Source organism: Rutidosis leptorrhynchoides, chromosome 2, assembly GCF_046630445.1.
Source record: "Rutidosis leptorrhynchoides isolate AG116_Rl617_1_P2 chromosome 2, CSIRO_AGI_Rlap_v1, whole genome shotgun sequence".
Lineage (NCBI taxonomy): Eukaryota > Viridiplantae > Streptophyta > Magnoliopsida > Asterales > Asteraceae > Rutidosis > Rutidosis leptorrhynchoides.
In genome coordinates, this window is record NC_092334.1 from 308,552,612 (window position 1) to 308,566,575 (window position 13,964).

Here is a 13,964-nt window from a genome sequence, read left to right on the forward strand (position 1 = left end):
TTCATATATTCTACAAGTTCTAGTTACATAAAATCAAGAATACTTTCAAGTTTGCTAGCTCACTTCCAATCTTGTAAGGTGATCATCCAACCTCAAGAAATCTTTGTTTCTTACAGTAGGTTATCATTCTAATACAAGGTAATAATCTTATTCAAACTTTGGTTCAATTTCTATAACTATAACAATCTTATTTCAAGTGATGATCTTACTTGAACTTGTTTTCGTGTCATGATTCTGCTTCAAGAACTTCTAGCCATCCAAGGATCCGTTGAAGCTAGATCCATTTTTCACTTTTTCAGTAGGTTTCTCCAAGGAACTTAAGGTAGTAATGATGTTCATAACATCATTCGATTCATATATATAAAGCTATCTTATTCGAAGGTTTAAACTTGTAATCACTAGAACATAGTTTAGTTAATTCTAAACTTGTTCGCAAACAAAAGTTAATCCTTCTAACTTGACTTTTAAAATCAACTAAACACATGTTCTATATCTATATGATATGCTAACTTAATGATTTAAAACCTGGAAACACGAAAAACACCGTAAAACCGGATTTACGCCGTCGTAGTAACACCGCGGGCTGTTTTGGGTTAGTTAATTAAAAACTATGATAAACTTTGATTTAAAAGTTGTTATTCCGAGAAAATGATTTTTATTATGAACATGAAACTATATCCAAAAATTATGGTTAAACTCAAAGTGGAAGTATGTTTTCTAAAATGGTCATCTAGACGTCGTTCTTTCGACTGAAATGACCACCTTTACAAAAACGACTTGTAACTTATTTTTCCAACTATAAACCTATACTTTTTCTGTTTAGATTCATAAAATAGAGTTCAATATGAAACCATAGCAATTTGATTCACTCAAAACGGATTTAAAATGAAGAAGTTATGGGTAAAACAAGATTGGATAATTTTTCTCATTTTAGCTACGTGAAAATTGGTAACAAATCTATTCCAACCATAACTTGATCAACTTGTATTGTATATTATGTAATCTTGAGATACCATAGACACGTATACAATGTTTTAACCTATCATGTCGACACATCTATATATATTTCGGAACAACCATAGACACTCTATATGTGAATGTTGGAGTTAGCTATACAGGGTTGAGGTTGATTCCAAAATATATATAGTTTGAGTTGTGATCAATACTGAGATACGTATACACTGGGTCGTGGATTGATTCAATATAATATTTATCGATTTATTTCTGTACATCTAACTGTGGACAACTAGTTGTAGGTTACTAACGAGGACAGCTAACTTAATAAACTTAAAACCTCAAAATATATTAAAAGTGTTGTAAATATATTTTAAACATACTTTGATATATATGTATATATTGTTATAGGTTCGTGAATCAACCAGTGGCCAAGTCTTACTTCCCGACGAAGTAAAAATCTGTGAAAGTGAGTTATAGTCCCACTTTTAAAATCTAATATTTTTGGGATGAGAATACATGCAGGTTTTATAAACGACTTACAAAATAGACACAAGTACGTGAAACTACATTCTATGGTTGAATTATCGAAATCGAATACGCCCCTTTTTATTAAGTCTGGTAATCTAAGAATTAGGGAACAGGCACCCTAATTGACGCGAATCCTAAAGATAGATCTATTGGGCCTAACAAACCCCATCCAACGTACCAGATGCTTTAGTACTTCGAAATTTATATCATATCCGAAGGGTGTCCCGGAATGATGGGGATATTCTTATATATGCATCTTGTTAATGTCGGTTACCAGGTGTTCACCATATGAATGATTTTTATCTCTATGTATGGGATGTGTATTGAAACATGAAATCTTGTGGTCTATTATTATGATTTGATATATATAGGTTAAACCTATAACTCACCAACATTTTTGTTGACGTTTTAAGCATGTTTATTCTCAGGTGATTATTAAGAGCTTCCGCTGTCGCATACTTAAATAAGGACGATATTTGGAGTCCATGCTTGTATGATATTGTGTAAAAACTGCATTCAAGAAACTTATTTTGTTGTAACATATTTGTATTGTAAACCATTATGTAATGGTCGTGTGTAAACAGGATATTTTAGATTATCATTATTTGATAATCTACGTAAAGCTTTTTAAACCTTTATTGATGAAATAAAGGTTATGGTTTGTTTTAAAATGAATGCAGTCTTTGAAAAACGTCTCATATAGAGGTCAAAACCTCGCAACGAAATCAATTAATATGGAACGTTTTTAATCAATAAGAACGGGACATTTCAGTTGGTATCCGAGTGTTGGTCTTAGAGAACCAGAATTTTGCATTAGTGTGTCTTATCGAGTTTGTTAGGATGCATTAGTGAGTCTGGACTTCGACCGTGTTTACTTGAAAAATGATTGCTTAACAAATTTTGTTGGAAACTATATATTTTTAACATGTGAATATTATGTGATATATTAATCCCTTAACGCGTTTGATATTATGTGATAGATGTCTACCTCTAGAACAAGTCCCATTGACTCACCTAATAATAATGAATAGTCAAATGTAAATTGGAATGATTCGTGGACTGATTCACAAGTTCCCGAAGAGGAACCGGAAGAAGAGTCGGAACCGGAAGAAGAATCGGAACCGGAAGAAGAATTGGAACCGGATGAAGAAATAGAACCGGTGGGGGAAATAATAAAACGGTTAAGTAAAAGAAAATCCTCAACCAACCGACCAAGGTTAATTATGGTCAATGGTGTTTCCGCCAAGGAAGTAAAATATTGGGAGGATTACCAATTCTCCGATGAATCGGATTCCGACGAGAATTTCGATGATGTTATAGAAATTACCCCAACTGAATTTAAAAAGGCAAAAGAAAATAATAAGGGAAAGGGCATAAAAATAGAGAAATCTAATTCCAACCCCAATGAACTTTATATGTATCGTCAACCCCCGAAGTTCTTAAGTTGTAACAATGACCCGGGAACCTCTAAACCACCAGGTTTTTCTAAACCAATGTGGAAAACGACGGCTCGTATTAGGGGAACATCATATATCCCTAGAAACTTGGCAAAACGATCCAAAACCGAAGAAGAAGAAACAAGCGAGTCGGAATAAGATAGTTGTATTCGTGTGGTGTAATATATGTAATATAGTGTGCTTATGCTTTATGATATATGTAAAAATTGCTTGTATTAATAAGTATTTTTTTTTATGAATCTAACTCTTGTCTATTTTACAGTATAAAAACACAAAATGGATAGACAACCCAATATTTTAAGAGACCTACCCGGAGACATGATTGATGAAATCTTGTCTAGAGTCGGTCAGAATTCTTCGGCACAACTATTTAAGGCGAGATCAGTTTGTAAGACATTCGAAGAACGTTCCAAGAATGCCTTGGTTTATAAAAGGCTTTCGTTCGAAAGATGGGGGATATCACATTGGGAAATCTATAAGTTACGATGTGTTTACTTTGACACATATATTGCGGGGAACCCAAATGCTATTTTACGCAATGGGTTAAGAAATTATTTTGACTCAATATATCCGAATATTGGACTTCGTGATTTAGAAAAAGCGGCTAACATGCAACATAAAGAAGCATGTTATGCTTACGGATTAGTAATGTTCGCTTCTCACCAAAGTGAGAACAAGAACATCGGGCTACAACTATTAAACAAAACGTTCCCACAAGTGACGGAGTCGGTAATTGGGGTAAGAAATGAGGTTTTTAGATTGTTACGGGACTGTTGGACATTACGTAACCCTCGTCCCTTTGACGACGTTACAACACGCTGTCTTATCAACGGCCATAACAGTTATGTTCCACAAGACCAAGGATGGGAAGTAATCCTAGTAAAACCAGAATGCATGACTTGTTTCTGGACGTATGAATTACGTGTCTTTATTGCCTTTGCTGAACGACTTGTGTACTAGCTAGAATTATCTTCACAACCATCTTGTATCAAATTTTTTGTGTGCTATATTTCATGCTATATGTAAAATAAGCGGTATTGTAAGTTTGTAAAATATTGTGTAAAAGTTTGAACGCGAAATATTATTATAATCAGTTTTTCATATAGAATTGTAGTAGTTGAATTGTATATTAGCTACTAAGTATGAACTTAACGGCTAGGTACTACCCGAATTTAAACTTATAAAATGCTAATATGAAGAAAAAGCTTTTATAAATGAGTTCATATTATGCTACGAAATACTATTAACTACTCTTAATATTCTGTATGTTTAACTTGTTCCATTTGACTATTTTGAAGGAAATGACACCGACTACTCGACACACCGTGAATATGAATGAAGAGGAATTCCGTACTTTTCTAGCTTCAAACATAGCCGCAGTACAGGCTGCGCTACATACCAACAATAACCTTGGATCTAGCAGTACAGGAAATGGTGTAGGATGCACCTACAAAGAATTCACTGCCTGCAAACCTTTGGAATTTGATGGAACCGAAGGACTGATCGGATTGAAACGGTGGACCGAGAAGGTCGAATCGGTGTTTGCCATAAGTAAGTGTACTGAAGAGGACAAAGTGAAGTACGCTACGCATACCTTCACAGGTTCTGCGTTAACATGGTGGAATACCTATCTAGAGCAAGTGGGACAAGACGATGCGTACGCACTACCGTGGTCAGCATTCAAGCACTTGATGAACGAGAAGTACCGTCCCAGAACCGAGGTCAATAAGCTCAAGACAGAACTTAGAGGGTTACGAACCCAAGGATTTGATATTACCACGTACGAAAGACGATTCACAGAATTGTGCCTATTGTGTCCGGGAGCATTCGAAGATGAGGAAGAGAAGATCGACGCGTTTGTGAAAGGATTACCAGAAAGAATCCAAGAATATATAAGTTCACACGAGCCCGCCTCCATACAACAGGCATGTAGAATGGCTCGCAAACTAGTGAACCAGATTGAAGAAAGAATTAAAGAACAGACTGCTGAAGAGGCCAATGTGAAGCAAGTCAAAAGAAAGTGGGAGGAAAACGGTGATAAGAATCACCAATACAACAACAACAGCAATTACAACAATAATCGCAACAATTATCCCAACAATCGCAATATCAATCACAACTACAACAAATGGCCCAACAACAACAACAACAACAACAACTACAACAATCATCCCAACAACAATAATAACTGCAACAACAACAACAACAATCAGAAGTAGCTATGCCAAAGGTGTGAAAAGTATTACTCGGGGTTCTGCACCAAATTTTGCAATAAGTGTAAAAGAAATGGTCATAGCATGGCGAAGTGTGAGGTCTACGGACCAGGGGTTAATAGAACGAAAGGAACAAATGGTGTCGGAACGAGTAATGGCGGAGCAAGTAGTGTCGGAGCAAGTTATGCCAATGTAGTTTGTTATAAATGTGGAAAACCGGGCCACATTATTAGAAATTTCCCGAACCAGGAGAACACGAATGGACAAGGCCGCGGAAGAGTTTTCAATATTAATGCGGCAGAGGCACAGGAAGACCCGGAGCTTGTTACGGGTACGTTTCTTATTGACAATAAATCTGCTTACGTTTTATTTGATTCGGGTGCGGATAGAAGCTATATGAGTAGAGATTTTTGTGCTAAATTAAGTTGTCCATTGACGCCTTTGGATAGTAAATTTTTACTCGAATTAGCAAATGGTAAATTAATTTCAGCAGATAATATATGTCGGAATCGAGAAATTAAACTGGTTAGCGAAACATTTAAGATTGATTTGATACCAGTAGAGTTAGGGAGTTTTGAGGTGATAATCGGTATGGACTGGTTGAAAGAAGTGAAAGCAGAGATCGTTTGTTACAAAAATGCAATTCGCATTATACGAGAAAAAGGAAAACCCTTAATGGTGTACGGAGAAAAGGGCAACACGAAGCTACATCTTATTAGTAATTTAAAGGCACAAAAACTAATAAGAAAAGGTTGCTATGCTGTTCTAGCACACGTCGAGAAAGTACAAACTGAAGAAAAGATCATCAATGATGTTCCCATTGCAAAAAAATTTCCCGATGTATTTTCGAAAGAATTACCGGGATTACCCCCACATCGATCCGTTGAATTTCAAATAGATCTTGTACCAGGAGCTGCACCAATAGCTCGTGCTCCTTACAGACTCGCACCCAGCGAGATGAAAGAACTGCAAAGCCAATTACAAGAACTTTTAGAGCGTGGTTTCATTCGACCAAGCACATCACCGTGGGGAGCTCCTGTTTTGTTTGTGAAGAAGAAAGATGGTACATTCAGGTTGTGTATCGACTACCGAGAGTTGAACAAACTTACCATCAAGAACTGCTACCCACTACCGAGAATCGACGACTTATTTGATCAACTACAAGGCTCGTCTGTTTATTCAAAGATTGACTTACGTTCCGGGTATCATCAAATGCGGGTGAAAGAAGATGATATTCCAAAGACTGCTTTCAGAACACGTTACGGTCATTACGAGTTTATGGTCATGCCGTTTGGTTTAACTAATGCACCAGCTGTGTTCATGGACCTTATGAACCGAGTGTGTGGACCATACCTTGACAAGTTTGTCATTGTTTTCATTGATGACATACTTATTTACTCAAAGAATGACCAAGAACACGGTGAACATTTGAGAAAGGTGTTAGAAGTATTGAGGAAGGAAGAATTGTACGCTAAGTTTTCAAAGTGTGCATTTTGGTTGGAAGAAGTTCAATTCCTCGGTCACATAGTGAACAAAGAAGGTATTAAGGTGGATCCGGCAAAGATAGAAACTGCTGAAAAGTGGGAAACCCCGAAAACTCCGAAACACATACGCCAGTTTTTAGGACTAGCTGGTTACTACAGAAGGTTCATCCAACACTTTTCCAGAATAGCAAAACCCTTGACTGCATTAACGCATAAAGGGAATAAATTTGAATGGAATGATGAACAAGAGAAAGCGTTTCAGTTATTGAAGAAAAAGCTAACTACGGCACCTATATTGTCATTGCCTGAAGGGAATGATGATTTTGTGATTTATTGTGACGCATCAAAGCAAGGTCTCGGTTGTGTATTAATGCAACGAACGAAGGTGATTGCTTATGCGTCTAGACAATTGAAGATTCACGAACAAAATTATACGACGCATGATTTGGAATTAGGCGCGGTTGTTTTTGCATTAAAGACTTGGAGGCACTACTTATATGGGGTTAAAAGTATTATATATACCGACCACAAAAGTCTTCAACACATATTTAATCAGAAACAACTGAATATGAGGCAGCGTAGGTGGATTGAATTATTGAATGATTACGACTTTGAGATTCGTTACCACCCAGGGAAGGCAAATGTGGTAGCCGATGCCTTGAGCAGGAAGGACAGAGAACCCATTCGAGTAAAATCTATGAATATAATGATTCATAATAACCTTACTACTCAAATAAAGGAGGCGCAACAAGGAGTTTTAAAAGAGGGAAATTTAAAGGATGAAATACCCAAAGGATCGGAGAAGCATCTTAATATTCGGGAAGACGGAACCCGGTATAGGGCTGAAAGGATTTGGGTACCAAAACTTGGAGATATGAGAGAAATGGTACTTAGATAAGCTCATAAAACCAGATACTCAATACATCCTGGAACGGGGAAGATGTACAAGGATCTCAAAAAACATTTTTGGTGGCCGGGTATGAAAGCCGATGTTGCTAAATACGTAGGAGAATGTTTGACGTGTTCTAAGGTCAAAGCTGAGCATCAGAAACCATCAGGTCTACTTCAACAACCCAAAATCCCGGAATGGAAATGGGAAAACATTACCATGGATTTCATCACTAAATTGCCAAGGATTGCAAGTGGTTTTGATACTATTTGGGTAATAGTTGATCGTCTCACCAATCAGCACACTTCCTGCCAATAAGAGAAGATGACAAGATGGAGAAGTTAGCATGACTGTATTTGAAGGAAGTCGTCTCCAGACATGGAATACCAATCTCTATTATCTCTGATAGGGATGGCAGATTTATTTCAAGATTCTGGCAGACATTACAGCAAGCATTAGGAACTCGTCTAGACATGAGTACTGCCTATCATCCACAAACTGATGGGCAAAGCGAAAGGACAATACAAACGCTTGAAGACATGCTACGAGCATGTGTTATTGATTTCGAAAACAGTTGGGATCGACATCTACCGTTAGCAGAATTTTCCTACAACAACAGCTACCATTCAAGCATTGAGATGGCGCCGTTTGAAGCACTTTATGGTAGAAAGTGCAGGTCTCCGATTTGTTGAAGTGAAGTGGGGGATAGATAGATTACGAGTCCGGAGATTATACAAGAAACTACCGAGAAGATCATCAAAATTCAACATCGGTTGAAAACCGCCCAAAGTCGACAAAGGAGCTACGCTGACATTAAAAGAAAAGATATAGAATTTGAAATTGGAGAGATGGTCATGCTTAAAGTTGCACCTTGGAAAGGCGTTGTTCGATTTGGTAAACGAGGGAAATTAAATCCAAGGTATATTGGACCATTCAAGATTATTGATCGTGTCGGACCAGTAGCTTACCGACTTGAGTTACCTCAACAACTCGCGGCTGTACATAACACTTTCCACGTCTCGAATTTGAAGAAATGTTTTGCTAAAGAAGATCTCACTATTCCGTTAGATGAAATCCAAATCAACGAAAAAATTCAATTCATCGAAGAACCCGTCAAAATAATGGATCGTGAGGTTAAAAGACTTAAGCAAAACAAGATACCAATTGTTAAGGTTTGATGGAATGCTCATAGAGGACCCGAGTTCACCTGGGAGCATGAAGATCAGATGAAGAAGAAATACCCGCATCTATTTCCATAAGATTCGTCAACACTTTCAACAGCTTAAAATTTCGGGACGAAATTTATTTAACGGGTAGGTACTGTAGTGACCCAAACTTTTCCATGTTTATATATATTAATTGAGATTGATATTTACATGATTAAATGTTTCCAACATGTTAATCAATCAAACTTGTTAATACTTGATTAATTGAAATATGTTTCATATAGACAATTGACCACCCAAGTTGACCGGTGATTCACGAACGTTAAAACTTGTAAAAACTATATGATGACATATATATGGATATATATATATATAGTTAACATGATACTATGATAAGTAAACATATCATTAAGTATATTAACAATGAACTACATATGTAAAAACAAGACTACTAACTTAATGATTTTTAAACGAGACATATATGTAACGATTATCGTTGTAAAGACATTTAATGTATATATATCATATTAAGAGATATTCATACATGATAATATCATGATAATATAATAATTTAAAATCTCATTTGATATTATAAACATTGGGTTAACAACATTTAACAAGATCGTTAACCTAAAGGTTTCAAAACAACACTTACATGTAACGACTAACGATGACTTAACGACTCAGTTAAAATGTATATACATGTAGTGTTTTAATATGTATTTATACACTTTTGAAAGACTTCAATCACTTATCAAAATACTTCTACTTAACAAAAATGCTTACAATTACATCCTCGTTCAGTTTCATCAACAATTTTACTCGTATGCACCCGTATTCGTACTCGTACAATACACAGCTTTTAGATGTATGTACTATTGGTATATACACTCCAATGATCAGCTCTTAGCAGCCCATGTGAGTCACCTAACACATGTGGGAACCATCATTTGGCAACTAGCATGAAATATCTCATAAAATTACAAAAATATGAGTAATCATTCATGACTTATTTACATGAAAACAAAATTACATATCCTTTATATCTAATCCATACACCAACGAACAAAAACACCTACAAACACTTTCATTCTTCAATTTTCTTCATCTAATTGATCTCTCTCAAGTTCTATCTTCGAGTTCTAAGTGTTCTTCATATATTCTACAAGTTCTAGTTACATAAAATCAAGAATACTTTCAAGTTTGCTAGCTCACTTCCAATCCTGTAAGGTGATCATCCAACCTCAAGAAATCTTTGTTTCTTACAGTAGGTTATCATTCTAATACAAGGTAATAATCATATTCAAACTTTGGTTCAATTTCTATAACTATAACAATCTTATTTCAAGTGATGATCTTACTTGAACTTGTTTTCGTGTCATGATTCTGCTTCAAGAACTTCGAGCCATCCAAGGATCCGCTGAAGCTAGATCCATTTTTCACTTTTCTAGTAGGTTTATCCAAGGAACTTAAGGTAGTAATGATGTTCATAACATCATTCGATTCATATATATAAAGCTATCTTATTCGAAGGTTTAAACTTGTAATCACTAGAACATAGTTTAGTTAATTCTAAACTTGTTTGCAAACAAAAGTTAATCCTTCTAACTTGACTTTTAAAATCAACTAAACACATGTTCTATATCTATATTATATGCTAACTTAATGATTTAAAACTTGGAAACACGAAAAATACCGTAAAACCGGATTTACGCCGTCGTAGTAACACCGCGGGCTGTTTTGGGTTAGTTAATTAAAAACTATGATAAACTTTGATTTAAAAGTTGTTATTCTGAGAAAATGATTTTTATTATGAACATGAAACTATATCCAAAAATTATGGTTAAACTCAAAGTGGAAGTATGTTTTCTAAAATAGTCATCTAGACGTCGTTCTTTCGACTGAAATGACTACCTTTACAAAAATGACTTATAACTTATTTTTCCGACTATAAACCTATACTTTTTCTGTTTAGATTCATAAAATAGAGTTCAATATGAAACCATAGCCATTTGATTCACTCAAAACGGATTTAAAATGAAGAAGTTATGGGTAAAACAAGATTGGATAATTTTTCTCATTTTAGCTACGTGAAAATTGGTAACAAATCTATTCCAACCATAACTTGATCAACTTGTATTGTATATTATGTAATCTTGAGATACCATAGACACGTATACAATGTTTAGACCTATCATGTCGACACATCTATATATATTTCGAAACAACCATAGACACTCTATATGTGAATGTTGGAGTTAGCTATACAGGGTTGAGGTTGATTCCAAAATATATATAGTTTGAGTTGTGATCAATACTGAGATACGTATACACTGGGTCGTGGATTGATTCAAGATAATATTTATCGATTTATTTCTGTACATCTAACTGTGGACAACTAGTTGTAGGTTACTAACGAGGACAGCTGACGTAATAAACTTAAAACATCAAAATATATTAAAAGTGTTGTAAATATATTTTGAACATACTTTGATATATATATATATATTGTTATAGGTTTGTGAATCAACCAGTGGCCAAGTCTTACTTTCCGACGAAGTAAAAATCTGTGAAAGTGAGTTATAGTCCCACTTTTAAAATCTAATATTTTTGGGATGAGAATACATGCAGGTTTTATAAACGATTTACAAAATAGACACAAGTACGTGAAAACTACATTCTATGGTTGAATTATCGAAATTGAATATGCCCCTTTTTATTAAGTCTGGTAATCTAAGAATTAGGGAACAGACACCCTAATTGACGCGAATCCTAAAGATAGATCTATTGGGCCTAACAAACCCCATCCAAAGTACCGGATGCTTTAGTACATCGAAATTTATATCATATCCGAAGGGTGTCCCGGAATGATGGGGATATTCTTATATATGCATCTTGTTAATGTCGGTTACCAGGTGTTCACCATATGAATGATTTTTATCTCTATGTATGGGATGTGTATTGAAATATGAAATCTTGTGGTCTATTATTATGATTTGATATATATAGGTTAAACCTATAACTCACCGACATTTTTGTTGACGTTTTAAGCATGTTTATTCTCAGGTGATTATTAAGAGCTTCCGCTGTCGCATACTTAAATAAGGACGAGATTTGGAGTCCATACTTGTATGATATTGTGTAAAAACTGCATTCAAGAAACTTATTTTGTTGTAACATATTTGTATTGTAAACCATTATGTAATGGTCGTGTGTAAACAGGATATTTTAGATTATCATTATTTGATAATCTACGTAAAGCTTTTTAAACCTTTATTGATGAAATAAAGGTTATGGTTTGTTTTAAAATGAATGCAGTCTTTGAAAAACGTCTCATATAGAGGTTAAAACCTCGCAACAAAATCAATTAATATGGAACATTTTTAATCAATAAGAACGAGACATTTCATAGTTGTTTCGTATGGAGATAATTCATTGGGTTACACAAAGGGTTTTGGTACTTTGACAAATGGGTGAAATGTCCCGTACATATTGATTATAAACGTTCCATATTAATTGATTTCGTCGCGAGGTTTTGACCTCCATAACCTTTATTTTATCTATAAAAGTTTAAAAAGCATTACGTAGATTATCAAATAATGATAATCTAAAATATACCGTTTACACACGACCATTACATAATGGTTTACAATAAGAATATATTACATCAAAAATAAGTTTCATGAATGTAGTTTTTACATAATATCATACAAGCATGGACTCCAAATCTTGTCCTTATTTTAGTATGCAATAGCGGAAGCTCTTAATAATCACCTGAGAATAAACATGCTTAGAACGTCAACAAAAATGTTGGTGAGTTATAGGTTTAACCTATATATTATCAAATCATAATAATAGACCACAAGATTTCATATTTCAATATACATCCCATACATAGAGATAAAAATCATTCATATGGTGAACACCTGGTAACCGATATTAACAAGATGCATATAAGAATATCCTCTATCATTCCGGGAAATCCTTCGGACATGATAAAAACGAATTCGAAGTACTAAAGCATCCGGTACTTTAGATGGGGTTCGTTAGGCCCAATAGATCTATCTTTAGGATTCGCGTCAATTAGTAGATCGGTTTACTAATTCTTAGGTTACCAAGCAAAAGGGGCATATTCGGCTTCGATCATTCACCCATATAATGTAGTTTCATTTACTTGTGTCTATTTCGTAAAACATTTATAAAACTGCATGTATTCTCATCCCAAAATATTAAATTTTAGAAGTGGGACTATAACTCACTTTCACAGCGGAAGATTTCTTTAATACCTGAGAATAAACATGCTTTCAAGTGTCAACCAAAAGGTTGGTGAGTTCATTAGTTTATCATAATCATTCATTTCCATCATTTTAATAGACCACAAGATTTCATACATTGACACGCGTAACTCGCGAATTAAAATTCATTCATATGGTGAACACCTGGTAACTGACCTTAACAGGATGCATATAGAATATCCCCATCATTTCGGGACTCACATCGGACATGATAAATTGAAGTACTAAAGCAGTTCAAATTCTCTGACTGGGGCTTGTTAGTACCCATAGATCTATCTTTAGGATTCGCGTCAATTAGTGGCAATTATAATAAACATCAATTCTTAGGCTACCAAGCTAAAAAGGGGCATATTCGGTTTGATAATCTAACCATAGAATGTAGTTTCGATCACTTGTGTCTATTTCATAAAGCATTTATAAGAGCAGCACATGTATTCTCAGTCCCAAAAATATATATAGCAAAAGCATTTAAAAAGGGAGCAAATAAAACTCACAATACTGTATTTTGTAGTAAAAATACATATGACGATATTGAACAATGCATGGTTGGCCTCGGATTCACAAACCTATATCATTTGTATATATATTAAAATATATAATCGTAATCGAACAAATTTATATATTATATCTTAAATTATATATTATACTTATCTAGTTTGTGTATATATTCAAAATGTTTAATATTTATATATTTATTTTGATATATATATTTGATTAGTATTTTAATAAAAATACCTAACATGTTATATGTGAACATTTATATAAATTTTATTAATTTGATTAAAAACATACTTACAATCTTAATAATATCTTAAAAACTTTTATTTTCATAAACGTAATTATTTTTAGTAATATTGATATAGATAACGCTGATAATAATATAATAATAGTTTTAATAAAAATAAAGTAATAATTTTGGTAAAAATAATCATAGTAATAATAATAATAACTATATTAACAATGATAATATTAGTA